Here is a 14847-nt window from a genome sequence, read left to right on the forward strand (position 1 = left end):
CTTAAGGAAGTCAACATCTGAAAGGTGTGCTATTAATATTTGTGAAAAATAAGTTGGACTCTCAGTATATTCCTGAGGCATAACTGTCCATGTGTATTGTCTATCTTCCCAAGTGAAGGTAAAGAGAAATTGATTATCTTTATCCACAGAAATGCTGAAGAATGAGCTACATAGGTCTCTTACAGTAAGGAATACACCTTCAGTTGAGATGGCAGTCAGCACGTATGCATGTTTGGTAACCATTGGATGTTGAGGAATGACGATGTTATTAATTGCTCTCAGATTCTGTACAAATCTCCATCCTCTACTGTTTGGAGTATGGGCTTGTATATAAAATAAGCTCCTTTTCATATAATCCAAAATTATAGACCTTTTCCCTTCCTATGCCTCTGATCTTACAGAATATTGTTTAAGGTTTGGAAAAGGTTTTGATGGATTTATTTGAATTTTAATTGTGGCAGCTAAGATAATTTTTCCAATATTGGTGGAGAATTTTGACCACAATTGATCAAGTACTATTTTTAATCTTTAAAAAAATTTTTATTAATATAAAATATGGAACATTTCATGAGTTTGTGTATCATCTTCATACAGGGGCCATGCTAATCTTCTCTGTATCATCCCAATTTTATTATATGTGCTGCTGAAGGAAGCACTCAAGTACTATTTTTAACTGCTCTTGTTAAATAATTCTTCATTATTTAACAATCTAGTTTCCTTCATGACAATATTAATTGCTATTTGTGATTTAAAAGCATCAGAATTTGAGAAAATTTTGGACCTAATCTATTTTATCTTCTAATTCTAAGTACATCTCCCACCCCCGCTTTTTTTTTTTTTTTTTTTTTTTTTGAGACGGAATCTTGCTCTGTCACCATGCGGGAGTGTGGTGGCACAATCTCAGCTCACTGAAACCTCCGCTTCCCAGGTTCAAGTGGTTCTTCTGCCTCAGCCTCCCGAGTAGATGGGATTACAGGCACACGCCACCACGCATGGCTAAATTTTTTTATGTTTAGTAGAGACAGGGTTTCACCATGTTGGCCAGGATTGTCTCGATCTCCTGACCTCACGATCCACCCGCCTCAGCCTCCCAAAGTGCTGGGATTACAGGCATGAGTCACCGCGCCCGACCCTCCCCCTTTTGAAAGAAAGATATGTGAGTATTCTATAACTCTAGGAAGTCTCTCCCTATCAAATGGTTGGAGGCTGAGGGGGCAAAGAGGAAGAAAACTATAGGTTGAGATTGATATAGTGATATAGGAGTATTTGTTTCACCCATGATTTGTATTGGTTTTTCACTCTGAGGAATGGAACCTCATAATAAGGTGAGATTTATCACTGATAATATACCTCCAGTATCATTAAGAGTTTGTGTTTTGTCTCCATTTAAATTAATTCTAACCTTCCCTAAGGTATTTATAAGGAGGTAAGAAAAGGTCCATTTGGTTTCCTCAGAGCATCCTTATTCTTTTTCTTTGACCTGCTGCTGTCCTTTCCTTTTTTTTTTTTTTTGAGACGGAGTCTCGCTCTGTCGCCCAGGCTGGAGTGCAGGGGCGCGATCTCGGCTCACTGCAAGCTCCGCCTCCCGGGTTCACGCCATTCTCCTGCCTCAGCCTCGCGAGTAGCTGGGACTACAGGCGCCCGCGACCACGCCCGGCTAATTTTTTATATTTTTAGTGGAGACGGGGTTTCACCATGTTAGCCAGGAAGGTCTCGATCTCCTGACCTCGTGATCCACCCGCCTTGGCCTCCCAAAGTGCTAAGATTACAGGCGTGAGCCACGTGCCTGGCCTGGCTTTACTTTGTAACACTAAATGTGAACCAATTGATATAAATCAGAAAATCTAGGATCATAAGTGTGAATGTTTAATTCAAATTCTCTAGCAAATTGTGCTCACTTCGGCAGCACATACACAAATTATCTAGCAAATTAACCAGGCATCGTGGTGCACGCCTGTAATCCCAGCTACTTGGTAGGTTGAGGTGGGAGGATCATTTGAGCCCCGGAAGTGGAGGTTGCAGTGAAGGGAGATTACACTACTGCACTCCAGCCTGAGTGACAGAGCAACACCCTGTCTCCAAAACAAAACAAATTCTCTAGCAAATCCAGTAGGGTCCTGAAGAGGATCCAGGAATTCCTTAAACCAAGGCAGATTCTCCTCTACTGGACATAGGGTATTCCCAAAATGGAGTCAGAACAGCAGAAGGAGGAGGGAGAGGAGGAGGAGGCAGAGGTGAAGGAAGGAAGGGAGGGAGGAAAGAAGGAAGGAAGGAGGAAGGAAGGAAGGAAGGAAGGAAGGAAGGAAGGAAGGAAGGAAGGAAGGAAGGAAGGAAGGAAAGAAGGAAGGAAGGAAAGAAGGAAGGAAGGGAGGGAGGGAGGGATGGAGGGAGGGAGGGAAGGAAAGAGGGAAGGAGGGAGGTGGGGGAAGGGAGGGAAGGTAAGTGCAAACAAAGAAGTTTTGACAAAAGAGAAAGAAGAGCTGAAGAAGGAGAAATTTCAGCAGTCTTTTTCAACTTAAAAATTGTTTTAGGCACTTTTGTTTTCTTCTTGCAAAGAAATGATTTTATCAGAACCTCCTTTAGATGCTTCCAAGTACCACTGAAAATCAATCTGCCAGTTGTTTTATTTTATTTTAGTGCCAGCCTTTTCTAATTGAGTGTGCAAACTAGTTTAGGTACTTAAAAGGTACCGCCATTTGGCCATTACAATTTGGTCGTTGTGAGTTATGTAAGACCATTTTCCTAAATATTTGCATATAAAGGTACCATAAGTATTAAACATGAATCTAGCTGGTGTTCCTAAGGGTGGATCTCTCCATAAGGAAGAAGACTCAGTTTTAGAAATATGATTGCTCATAATTTAGACTTTACTTTTGAATGACCAAAAAGACCTAGTGGGAGGTGTTTTGGATTGACTGTGCTGATTGTGGGAATAGCTCTTCAAAGTATCACCCTTGAGTCAGTTCTTCTCGTTTACGTGTCTTGGTGGTCCCAAGAGACTTGAGTGCTTAAGGCACTAGGCGATCAACTTGTATGTATGCTCACAGGATTAAGCAAAATTCCCTGTATATTCTTCTGAAGGGATTCCCTCTAGAACAGTTTATGTCATGAGCGATAAGCTCCAACATTCCCTCAAGACCTTACTCACTGAAGGTGCTTTTGGCTGGGAAAGACAATGTCTCTTATCTTCAGGACTTATCTTGTCCTCATAGAGAGCCTTTTATAATATTGTCACTCTAGCCGGGCGCGGTGGCTCAAGCCTGTAATCCCAGCACTTTGGGAGGCCGAGACGGGCGGATCACGACGTCAGGAGTTCAAGACCATCCTGGCTAACACGGTGAAACCCCGTCTCTACTAAAAAATACAAAAAACTAGCCGGGCGAGGTGGTGGGCGCCTGTAGTCCCAGCTACTCGGGAGGCTGAGGCAGGAGAATGGCGTAAAAACCCGGGAGGCGGAGCTTGCAATGAGCTGAGATCCGGCCACTGCACTCCAGCCTGGGCGACACAGCAAGACTCCGTCTCAAAAAAAAAAATAACAATAATAATATTGTCACTCAAAAAAAAAAAAAAGTTTAGATTTGTTCATTGAACCGAGCTTCAGAATCTGACCTGCTCTAAAGTTTACAAAATTTTCACCTAAGCCACAGAGATTCACATCCTCTTTTCAAAGAGAAACTGTTTTCTCCCTAACCAAAATTTGGTACAAGAGAAAGTTTGAAAAACTCCACGCAGTAGTTCCAAACAAAACCTTAAGCTCAGAGAAAAGTGAAAATCACAAATCGGCAATTAGCAGAATCTCTAGAGAATAACAAACCAAACTCCCACCTTGTTGTAGAACTTCAGTTCTAACCCCACTGAGTTAGGAATGTGTGTAATGCAAATAAAGTCTGAATCCTCAACCAATCCAGGAGAACTCAAACTTGAAAGGGGCCTTACCAGAGATTTGCATGGCCTGTGAAGTCAGGAAAATGAAAATCATTTGTGCTGGTATCAAGGCTCAAGTTGTTGACAAAGCATGGTTAAACAAAAAAATAACTTTCCCTTGGAAATTTGAAGGTGTAGCTCCGTTATCTTCTACCTTCCATTTGAGAAGTTTGATGCCATTCTTATTCACAATCTTCTATTCATTAATTTTCTGTCTCCACCCTATTTCTCCACCCCTACCAGAGCTTTCAGAGACTTCTGTTTATCCCTAGGGTTTGAAATTTCGTGCTCCTTTGTTTTTTTGTTTTGTTTTGTTTTTTGTTTTGTTTTGTTTTTGAGAGGGAGTCTCGCTCTGTCGCCCAGGCTGGAGTGCAGTGGCGCGATCTCGGCTCACTGCAAGCTCCGCCTCCTGGGTTCACGCCAGTCTCCTGCCTCAGCCTCCCTAGAAATTGGGACTACAGAAGCCCGCCACCACGCCCAGCTAATTTTTTTTGTATTTTTAGTAGAGACGGAGTTTCACCGTGTTCGCCAGGATGGTCTCGATCTCCTGACCTCGTGATCCTCCCGCCTCGGCCTCCCAAAGTGCTGGGATTACAGGCGTGAGCCACCGCGCCTGGCCAATAACGGGTCCTTTGTTGTCACTGGTTTATATTATTTGGTGGGAATATTTTTATTTTTATTTATTTATTTTTTTTGAGACAGGGTCTCACTGTGTCGCCAAGGCTGGAGTGCAGTGGCATGAGGATGGCCCATTGCAGCTTCGATCTCTTGGGCTCAGGTGATTCTACCACCTCAGTCTCCCGGGTAGCTGGGACTACAGGTATGTGCCACCATGCCCAACTAATTGTTTGTATTTTTTGTAGAGACAGGGTTTCACTATGTTGCCCAGGCTGGTCTCGAACTCCTGGCTCAAGCAATCCTCCTGCCTTGGCTTCCCAAAGTGCTGGGACTACAGGTGTGAGCCACCGTGCCTGGCCTTGTGGGATATTTGTTTGTTTGTTCATTTGTCTTTTACTCATTGGGCTAGATACCAAAAAGGCCTTTTTAAGAAAAGGCTCACGTTCTTCAGCTCTGAAAAATTATCTTACATTATTAATACTTTTCTCCACCAGTCTTTTCTGTTCTCTTTCTGGCACTCCTATTAATTAGCTGTCAGGCTTCCTGGATTGAGCATCTGATTTCTTATGTTTTCTCTCTTATTGTCCAATTATTTGCCACTTTGCTCTGGTTTCGGATTCCCTAACTATATCCTCTACTTTACTATTGAGATTTTCATTTCTGCCATCTCATTTTTATTTTCCTGATGTTTTTGTTGTTGTTATCTGAATACTCTAAGTCTATTTATATTTGAGAATGGGACACAGAAAAGCTGAGAGCTGTGTTTGTGAACAAGTGTGTCGAGAGTGATCAGGTGTGGGCAATGACCATTATCTCAGGGAACTCCCAAAGGCCAAAATGTGGCGGTCTTTTCCCTATGACTATTTAATTTCTCTAGAGGAGGAGCCTGTAATTTCTTGCCTACCTGGTAGATACCTTGCTGCTGGCCTTCTGAGAGAGAGAGGGAGAGTTAGGGTAGAGATGGGAAGAGTAATAGTCACGTTTCTTCTTGATCATCCTACAGCAAAGAAGAAAAGTGACAAGCCCCAATAATAGACCTAGACTTCCCAATTATCTGTTCAATACCTCATTTTTTAAAATGCATACATTTGTACAAATAATCAGGGACACTAGACATCTGTTTTCACATCAGTTCTGTTTTGAGCCCCACTTCTTACTCTTGTCCACCAGTGCATGTCCACTCTTTGCTCCCAAAGTTTTTAAGGGTCCTATAATCAAAAATTATAGATCAAAAATTTTTTAAAAAGTCAAATAATCTTCCTTTTTTCCCATAAGTTCCCCTGGAAACCCTTTAAGATATTCCTACCTCTCACTCTACATCAACAACCGCTCCTTTGTCTGGTGTTCATCCACTGATGCCTCTTCTACCCTTTATATCATCATTTGGGCTTACATATTTTCCTTTCATTAGCTGTCATTACAGAGGAGTCTCAAAAGAGACAAAAAATAAACAAGTGGGTCAACTATTTTTCATCAAAAATATTTAGAAAAAATAAGATTTTTTTGCAGAGGGTCATAGTGTGTTTTTTGTTTTTGTTTTTTGAGACGGAGTCTCACTCTGTCTCCCAGGCTGGAGTGCAGTGGCACAACCTTGGCTCACTGCAACCTCCGTCTCCCAGGTTCAAGCAATTCTCCTGCGTCATCCTCCCGAGTAGCTGGGACTATAGGCACGTGCCACTGTGCCCAGCATCCCAGGCTTTCTTGACAACTGGCTTTCAGTAGCCAATGCGATACCCTAGCAGGAGATCAGAAGGTAGGAGAAGAGAAATATATGGGTTATTTGTTCCCCTCTTCCTCTCTGTTCTGGTGTTAGGCCTCTGATAGTAGTGACACCCCTCCGCAACTATAGATTCTGCTGGATGGCACCTTCCCATCTCCAGCTCTCACCGGACTCCAGGAATTCTGTTTCCTCCCCCTTGTCTCCTTTGCCCTTGGTGTGGTCATGGCTACCCTTGCTTGCTAGCCTCTGGGTGTCTCCATAGCCTTTGTTGGTTCCTTTATCCATATCTCTGAAAAAAATTCCCTTGCTAAAGTTCCTTCTTTGGAACTAGTTGAAGTGAAGCCTGCTTCCTGCTGGGATCATGGCTGACACACTTCATCTCTCTTTATTTCAAACAAGTAAGACTAGTGAAGTAGAAAAAAGAAGGGAGAAAATGCTTGAGGAAGAGAAAGGAACAGTGTGGTTTTAAAAGGCAATACTTAACAAGAAAACAACTAGAGTAAAACCCACCAAAAAGAAAATGCTCTTTTCTTTGCAATGGACCCCCTAGTAAGATGTCACTAAGTAAAGTGGTCATCAACCTACTCTTGAGCTTTGCTTTTACCAAAGAAGTCCAGTCTTGATGAGCTTTATCACTCCTTGTCATCTTTTGTTTGTTCATTTCAAAGCAAAAAGGGAACTTATATTGACTGAACACATTCTACGTGCTCATAACTCTTGACAATACTTGAGGTATTATGAATTGCATTTTAAAGAGGAGGAAACCGAGGCCCTTGAGAAATCCAATAATTTGCTCCAAATCATATAACTAGCAGGTAGTAAAGCCAGAATGAATAACTTAGCATATATGCTTTCATATAGAACATTGCTTTCTTTAAAATATTTCTCTTTGACTGCAATCTTAAGACACCATGGGCGCGGTGGCTCACGCCTGTAATCCCAGCACTTTAGGAGGCCGAGGCGGGTGCATCATTTGAGGTCAGGAGTCTGAGACCAGCCTGATTAATATGGTGAAACCCCGTCTCTACTAAAAATACAAAAATTAGCCAGGCATGGTGGCAGGCACCTGTAATCCCAGCTATAGTCTCCTGCTGAGGCAGGAGAATTGCTTGAACCCGGCAGGAGGAGGTTGCAGTGAGCTGAGATCATACCACTGCACTCCAGCCTGGGTGACAGGAGCGAGACCCTGTCTCAAAAGAAAAAAAAAAAAGAGAGAGAGAAAAGAAAGAAAAGAAAAGAAAAGAGAAAAGAAAACCTGGGAGATATCCTCCCAGGGCCCTGAGCAGAGCTGAGAGAGCCTCTGCAGGGGACAAAAGGAGAATGTCAGTACATGAAGATTCTAAAAATATGTGTTACATTACTTGGGGGGGAAGCAAGATGTGTGAAAAGCCTAAACATTCTCAATAATATAAAGTGGTTGAAATAGAAAACCCATCTTGTAAAAAAAAAAAAAAAAAAATTCTTTACTTTTGATGCCTGTCATATGTAGAAATAGATTAGAACAGAAATGCAGGAATTTCTATTTAGCAAATAAGATTGTTTCATATTGCATGCTTCATGCCTTAAGGTGACTCCTAATCTATCACCTCAGTGAGGGAACCAACTGCCACTCAGGGAAAAAAACTCAAGAGCAAAAGAGTCGGCTCTGAATAGCGGAACTGACCAGGCTAAGGTGTCAAGCAACTGTTTCTATGAGTGCAATTTTAGGAAATGTCTCAACCCTGTCATGGATGTCTCTAAGGATTTGTTTAAAGATTCAAATGCCATTGATTTATCTATTGTATGCTGAGAAATCCACTGTGCCTTCAGTCATAAATTCTAGATGATGCTTGGTTTAACATGCTCCTGGAGGTGAGACAATTTATTCCTTGCATTTTACTTAAAGCCTAATGGTATGCCAGGCTACTTTCACCTTTATTGACACAAAAACTCTATTACAGTATTTTATCTAAAAAGTATACCCCGCCTTAAAAAGCTGTGGCTGACATTTTGGCACGCTGTATCCAGTAAAACTATCTGTCAAGCAGTGTGTCCTCTTTCAAGCTGGTGGTGTTTTGGGTTTTTTTTTTTTTTTTTTTTTTTGAGATGGAGTCTCAGATCTCAGCTCACTGCAAACTGCGCCTCCCGGGTTTACGCCATTCTCCTGGCTCAGCCTCCCGAGTAGCTGGGACTACAGGTGCCCGCCGCCTCGCCCGGCTAGTTTTTTGTATTTTTTAGTAGAGACGGGGTTTCACCATGTTAGCCAGGATGGTCTCGATCTCCTGACCTCGTGATCCGCCCGTCTCGGCCTCCCAAAGTGCTGGGATTACAGGCTTGAGCCACCGCTCCCAGCCTTGTTTTTGTTTTTTAACTAGGAATCAATAGATGGGACACAGAGGCTGGGAAACTCCAAAAATTGATTGCAAAATGTTTGGCATGCATGCAGTTTTACTGGGAAAAAAGCTATTGTTCCCATAAATACTCAAACACTATGCCTTCCTCTGCCTCTAAATCAATTAGCACTCCTCTATCAAGTTTTCATCAACCTATGACCTGTGGACCTTTTATTTCATCATTTGGCTTTATATAATTTTCATTCATTAGCTATCATTACAGAGGAGTCTCAAGAGAGAGGAAAGATACACAAATGTGATCAACTCTTTTTAATGTTAAGAACCACGGCTGACTATAAATATATTGAAAGGAAAACATGGGTGAAGGATGAGAAAGCTAGAAAAAGCTTTTTTTTTTTTTTCCCCCAAAATGGGAATAAAATTTGTAAGATACCCTTCCTGACAGTCTTATCAGCTGGCCTTACAGTACTTTATGTAAGAGAGTTTGGAGTATAAGAAAATAGCCAGGTGTGGTGGCTCACGCTTGTAATCCCAGGACTTTGGGAGGCTGAGGTGGGCGGATCACTTGAGGTCAAGAGTTCGGGACCAGCCTGGCCAACATGGTGAAACCCCGCCTCTACTAAAAATACAAAACTTAACCAGGCATGGTAGCGGGCACCTGTAATCTCAGCTACTCGGGAGCCTGAGGCAGGAGAATCACTTGAACCTGGGAGCTGGAGGTTGCAGTGAGCCGAGATCAAGCCATTGCACTCCAGCCTGGGCAACACGGCAAGACTCTGTCTCAAAAAAATAAAGAAAATAAAAAGTGGCCCGGTGCAGTGGCTCACATCTGGTGCAGTGGCTCCCAGCACTTTGGGAGGCTGAGGCGGGTGGATTACCTGAGGTCAGGAGTTTGAGACCAGCCTGGCCAACATGGTGAAACCCCATCTCTGCTAAGAATATAAAAAATTAACCAGATGTGGTGGTGCGTGCCTGTAATCCCAGCTACTCGGAGGCTGAGGCAGGAGACTCTCCTGAACCTGGGAGGTGGAGGTTGCAGTGAGCAGAAATCATGCCACTGTACTCCTTGGCAACAAGAGCAAAATTCCATCTCTAAATAAATAAATAAGTAAATCAAATGAAAAGTGAGATAACATTTTTGCTGAAAATAATGATTTGTCCCTGAACAGGAGTGGTCTCATGATTCTAGATTATGACCCATTCTCCTGTTGAGACTTCCATCATATTTATTCAGGGGTTTTACATGATGGGTTGGGTGATATTCCTCACCCTGAAGAGATAACTCTAGGCAGTCCCATTGATAAAACAGTTTGTATACCTAGGACTAGTACATTGATATAAAGTAATTGCTTTCTGCTTTGGCAGGTATTATATAGACCTATAATAAGAAAGGGATCTCAAACTCAAATGCCTGTTGGGAAGTGGGGCCCTTATGAGGTAGGCAAGTAGTATTGAATTAGAGAATTTATGCTGTATCTGAAGGGGGCAGCCTTTACTCAACACCATCTTTTTGGGATAAAAAATTACAATGTGCAGAAGTTGGCAACTAATTCAAAACATTTTACAACACTGTGTGGGATGAACATATGTTTTGAGGGTGTGTTTGGCCCAAGGGCTGCTGGTTTGGGTCTTTGGTGTAAAGTAGTTGTTCCCAAGCCTGGCTGCAGATCAGAATCATCTGTGGAGCTTAAAAAACACAGATGCCCAGTCCCCTCCCCAGACTTGCTGAATTGAATCTCTGGGGGTGAGGCTGAGGCACAGCCAAGATTAAGACTCACAAGAGCAAAGAACCGGTGGATGAAACAGCATTTACCATCATTAAAACTATAAAACTTAAAAATGATCTCAGTAAGTCCAGGCGTGCTGGCGCATGCCTGTAATCCCAGCACTTTGGGAGGCCGAGGCGGGCGGATTACCTGAGTTTGGGAGTTCGAGACCAGCCTGACCAACATGGAGAAACCCTGTCTCTACTAAAGATACATAATTAGCCGGGCTTGGTGGTGCGTGCCTGTAATCCCAGCTACTTGGGAGGGTGAGGCAGGAGAATTGCTTGAACCCAGGAGGCGGAGGTTTTGGTAAGCTGAGATCATGCCATTCCACTCCGGCTTGGGCAACAAGAGCAAAACTCCATCTCAAAAAAAAAAAAAAAAAAGATCTCAGTAAAGGAAGTCAGAAGACAAGTGAACAAACTGTCCTGTGGAAGAGAAAAAAATGGTGAAGGCCTATAGGAATTCCTTTAAACATTTTCCTGTTTCAAATTTTGTTTTTCTCATCTTTTTATAGAGCTATGCTTTCCAATATTGGAAGCCACTAGCCACATGTGGCTACCTAATTTAAATACAATTTAAAGTTCAGTCCTTAGTTGCACTAGCCACATTTCAAGTGCTAAGTAGCCACATGTGGCTAGTGGCTCCTGTATTGGACACAGATATAGAGATTATATATGAAAATCAAGATAACTTTATAGACCTTTTAAGCCATTCTTGTGGGACGCTGATATTTCAAGGTCTGTTAGTTTTTTGTTGTTGTTGTTTGAGACAGGGTCTTGTTCTGTTGTCCAAGCTGCAGTGCAATGGTGCCATCTCAGCTCATTGCAACCTCTGCCTTCTGGGTTCAAGCGATTCTTGTGCCTCAGCCACTCTAGTGTCTAGTAGCTGGGAGTACAGGTGTGCACTACTACACCTGGCTAATTTTTGTATTTTTTTTTTCAGTAGAGATAGGGTTTCACTGTGTTGACCAGGCTGGTCTCGAACTCCTGGCCTCAAGCAATCTACCTGCCTCGGCCTCCCAAAGTGCTGGGATTACAGGCATGAACAACCACACTTGGCCAAGAACTGGTAATTATTAATAGAAAATACAGCATTTCTAAAGCCTGCAAGGACTTTTCCCCTTAGAAGCAGTAACGCTGGCTGGACACAGTGGCTCACATCTATTATCCCAGTAATTCCAGAGGCTGAGGCAGGAGGATCGCTTGGGCCCAGGAGTTCTAGGCTGCAGTGAGCTATGATTGCGCCACTGCACTCCAGGGTCAGCGACAGAGGGAGACCCTGCGTTTAAAAAAAACAAAAGAAGAAGAAGAAGGCCTCATTTAATGCAAATTAATTAGTAGATATGGAGATATTTTTAAAGTAAAAGAAGGATTTGTGCAATCGCTGGATAAATATCTACCGAGTGCCTCCTAAATGCCAATCACTCTGCTCTTTGTATTTTCATTCATGAAATCAAGGTTACAAAATTGGCTTGGGCAGCTTCCAAGAGATATTCCCAGGTATGCATATTACCCTAGTTTTTGGTCTACATTTCCCCTTTAATTACATGGAATTTCCCTTAATACAATAGCTTAAATACAATAGGTTAAAACATGTTGTTTGGTGTTGTAAAGTAACCTAATGGTTAAAAGGAAGATGAGAAAAGCAGCAATGGCTAACAGCAAAGAAGTGTTCTCTTTGCCAAAAAGTGCACCTTTCCTGGTGATGAGTTTTGATCAGACTATGACTAGATGTAGACATGACTCTCCTCTACCCAGCAGTGACCTTCTAACACCATCTAACTAGAGTAGCATTCCACATAGTCATTAGCCACAGCCAATACATATATCTGACTCCTATTCAAACTATATTCTGGAGGATAGCAATCTACAAAGACAGACAAGACAGGTGGAGCCCTAAAGTTAAGGGCTTCAGGCCTTGGGGTTAAGTGTACACTTTTAAATTTGTACAAAAATCTGGATTCTTGGGAAGCAGAGCATCTTAAATTTAAAAGCAGAATTTAAGGTACAAAAAGAAATCATAAAATGATACAGGAGAAAACACTGCTGGATAAAAAGAATTGCTTAATATAATACATCTTTATGGAGATCCTGATTAAGGTAAGACCAAGGTGAGTGAGAAATAGCTGCAGGGCACAGGATAGGCGCAAAGGTGATGCTGCGCGGTGGCTCATGCCTGTAATCCCAGCACTTTGGGAGGCCAAGGGAGGCGGATCACATGAGGCCAGGAGTTCAAGGGCAGCCTAGGCAACATGGCAAAACCTCGTCTCCACTAAAAATACAAAAATTAACCGGGCATGGTGGCGTGCACCTGTAATCCCAGCTACTCAGGGGGCTGAGGCAGGAGAATCGCTTGAACCTGGGAGGTGGAGATTGCAGTGAGCTGAGATTGCACCACTGTATTCCAGCCTGGGGGACAGAGAGAGACTCTGCTCAAAAAAAAAAAAAAAAAAAAGAAAAAGAAAAAGAAAATGAAAATGAAAAAGAAAATGGAATGGCTTGGTGCCTGGGAGTCTTTTCTAGTCACGAACTGTTAATAAATTTCCTCAGGGACACATGGACTAAATTTTAAAATGGCCTAACAAGTTAATGTATTTTTTGTCGGTGGTATAAATTTCACTGGGTATTTTATAGTCTCCATGTGGCTCTTCAGATAATGATAAAGGCTGAGGCTGCTTCTGGGATGCAGTTAATACTGGAGTCCTTATGTTTGTCATGGTTATATGTCTCTGATAGTGTCAAGGTGTCATTACTAAGGAACTTAATTCTGGAGTTTTGCTGCTAGTCTCTTTTTATATTGGAAACTTTGGTTATCTAATCTTATTTGAAGTATGAGCTACTTTTTTTGTGTGTGTGTGTGACGGAGTCTCACTCTATCGCCCAGGCTGGAGTGCAATGGCGCAATCTCGGCTCACTGCAACTTCTGCCTCCCAGGTTCAAGTGATTCTCCTGCCTCAGCCTCCTGAGTAGCTGGAATTACAGGCATGTGCCACCATGCCCAGCTAATTTTTTGTATTTTAGTAGAGACGGGATTTCACTGTGTTGCCCAGACTGGTCTTAAACTCCTGAGCTCAGGCAATCCACCCGCCTCGGCCTCCCAAAATGCTAGGATTACAGGCGTGAGCCACTGTGCCTGGCTTTCTTTTTTTTCTCTTGGTAATGTCAGCCAGATCTATGGGTTCACCATCATCAATGAATGACTTACACAAAATAAGTACCATTGTCACTTGCATCTCTCTCATAAACACATGCATGCTTACATCTATCTGTATTTATAATTTATAAATTATAAATACATTATAAATTATAAATTATAAACACACCAGGCTCAGTGTTAGGTGATGAGGGAAAATATTCACAAAGTACAGACCCTCTCTTGAGGATTTCATATTCTTAAAGGGGAATTCTATGTGTGAACAAATAATTACAATATGAGGAGGTACAACATTGAGGGGATGACATAAATACATATAGGTGGAGATTGGAGATTGTGGAAAGTAAGTCCTCTTTGACTTGATGTTGAGTTTGCAACAGAGATAAAGAACAACAAGGATAGGGAGTATTTTGGTGTATGTTCGGTCTAAAGCTGCACAATCCTGATTGAAATCTTGGTCCTCATCCTGGATTGAAATGGCCCTTAAACCTCTTGCCCATAGACTGAAACCAGCTGAAGGAAGAACCTGAAATGAGGCCAAGAGAGAACTAAGTAGTGAATGGGAACTAAAGTCTTAAAACCCAGAAATGTCAGAGATATAAAACACCAAATAGGTGAGCCTATGATTTTGGCAGGGCAAGAGAGGGTGATAGTGGCAATGTGGAGTGGCACATGGCGAAGGAGGACTGTCAGGAGTAGTTCCGTGGACTTGTCTTTCGAAATAGCAAGTGGGGAGCTGACTGGTTTGTTGTGAGGAGCAGTGACATGAAACGGCACAAAATGCAGCTAGATCCATTGAGCAAGTTTACACAAATATAATTCAAGAAACAGAAGCAAAACCCTGGGTGTTGGCTAAATTGCTAAGTGACATTATTCATGTTAGGTAAACTTGGCCATGGGTGAACAGTCATGTTTGTATTGATAGTATGAAAACTAGTGCTATCGGCCGGGTGCAGTGGCTCACGTCTGTAATCCTAACACTTTGGGAGGCCAAGGCAGGTGGATCACAAGGTCAGGAGTTCATGACCAGGCTGGTCAAGATGGTGAAACCCCGTCTCTACTAAAAATACAAAAAAATTAGCTGGGTGTGGTGGCCGGCGCCTGTCATCCCAGCTACTCGGGAGGCTGAGGCAGAGAATTGCTTGAACCCGGGAGGCAGAGGTTGCAGTGAGCCAAGATCACACACCACTGCACTCCAGCCTGGGTGACAAGGCGAGACTCCATCTCAAAAACAAACAAACAAATAAACAATAAACGAAACAGAAAACCAGTGCTATCAGCTGTAATTATAAAATATGGGTGAGGGCTCTCTTCGGTCCGTATGACCAAG

The 14847-nt window shown here is 42.5% G+C and overlaps 1 non-coding gene across 1 annotated transcript; it reads right to left on the reverse strand.

Annotated features, from left to right (window-relative positions):
• Nucleotides 1-549: 549 nt before the first annotated feature.
• On the reverse strand, nt 550-656 carry LOC123574182 (U6 spliceosomal RNA). Its single transcript, XR_006699080.1, has one exon. It is a non-coding gene; the product is annotated as a U6 spliceosomal RNA (small nuclear RNA).
• Between the last annotated feature and the right edge of the window lie 14191 nt (nt 657-14847).

The sequence above is a fragment of the Macaca fascicularis genome, chromosome 6 (genome assembly GCF_037993035.2).
Source record: "Macaca fascicularis isolate 582-1 chromosome 6, T2T-MFA8v1.1".
NCBI classification, from domain to species: domain Eukaryota; kingdom Metazoa; phylum Chordata; class Mammalia; order Primates; family Cercopithecidae; genus Macaca; species Macaca fascicularis.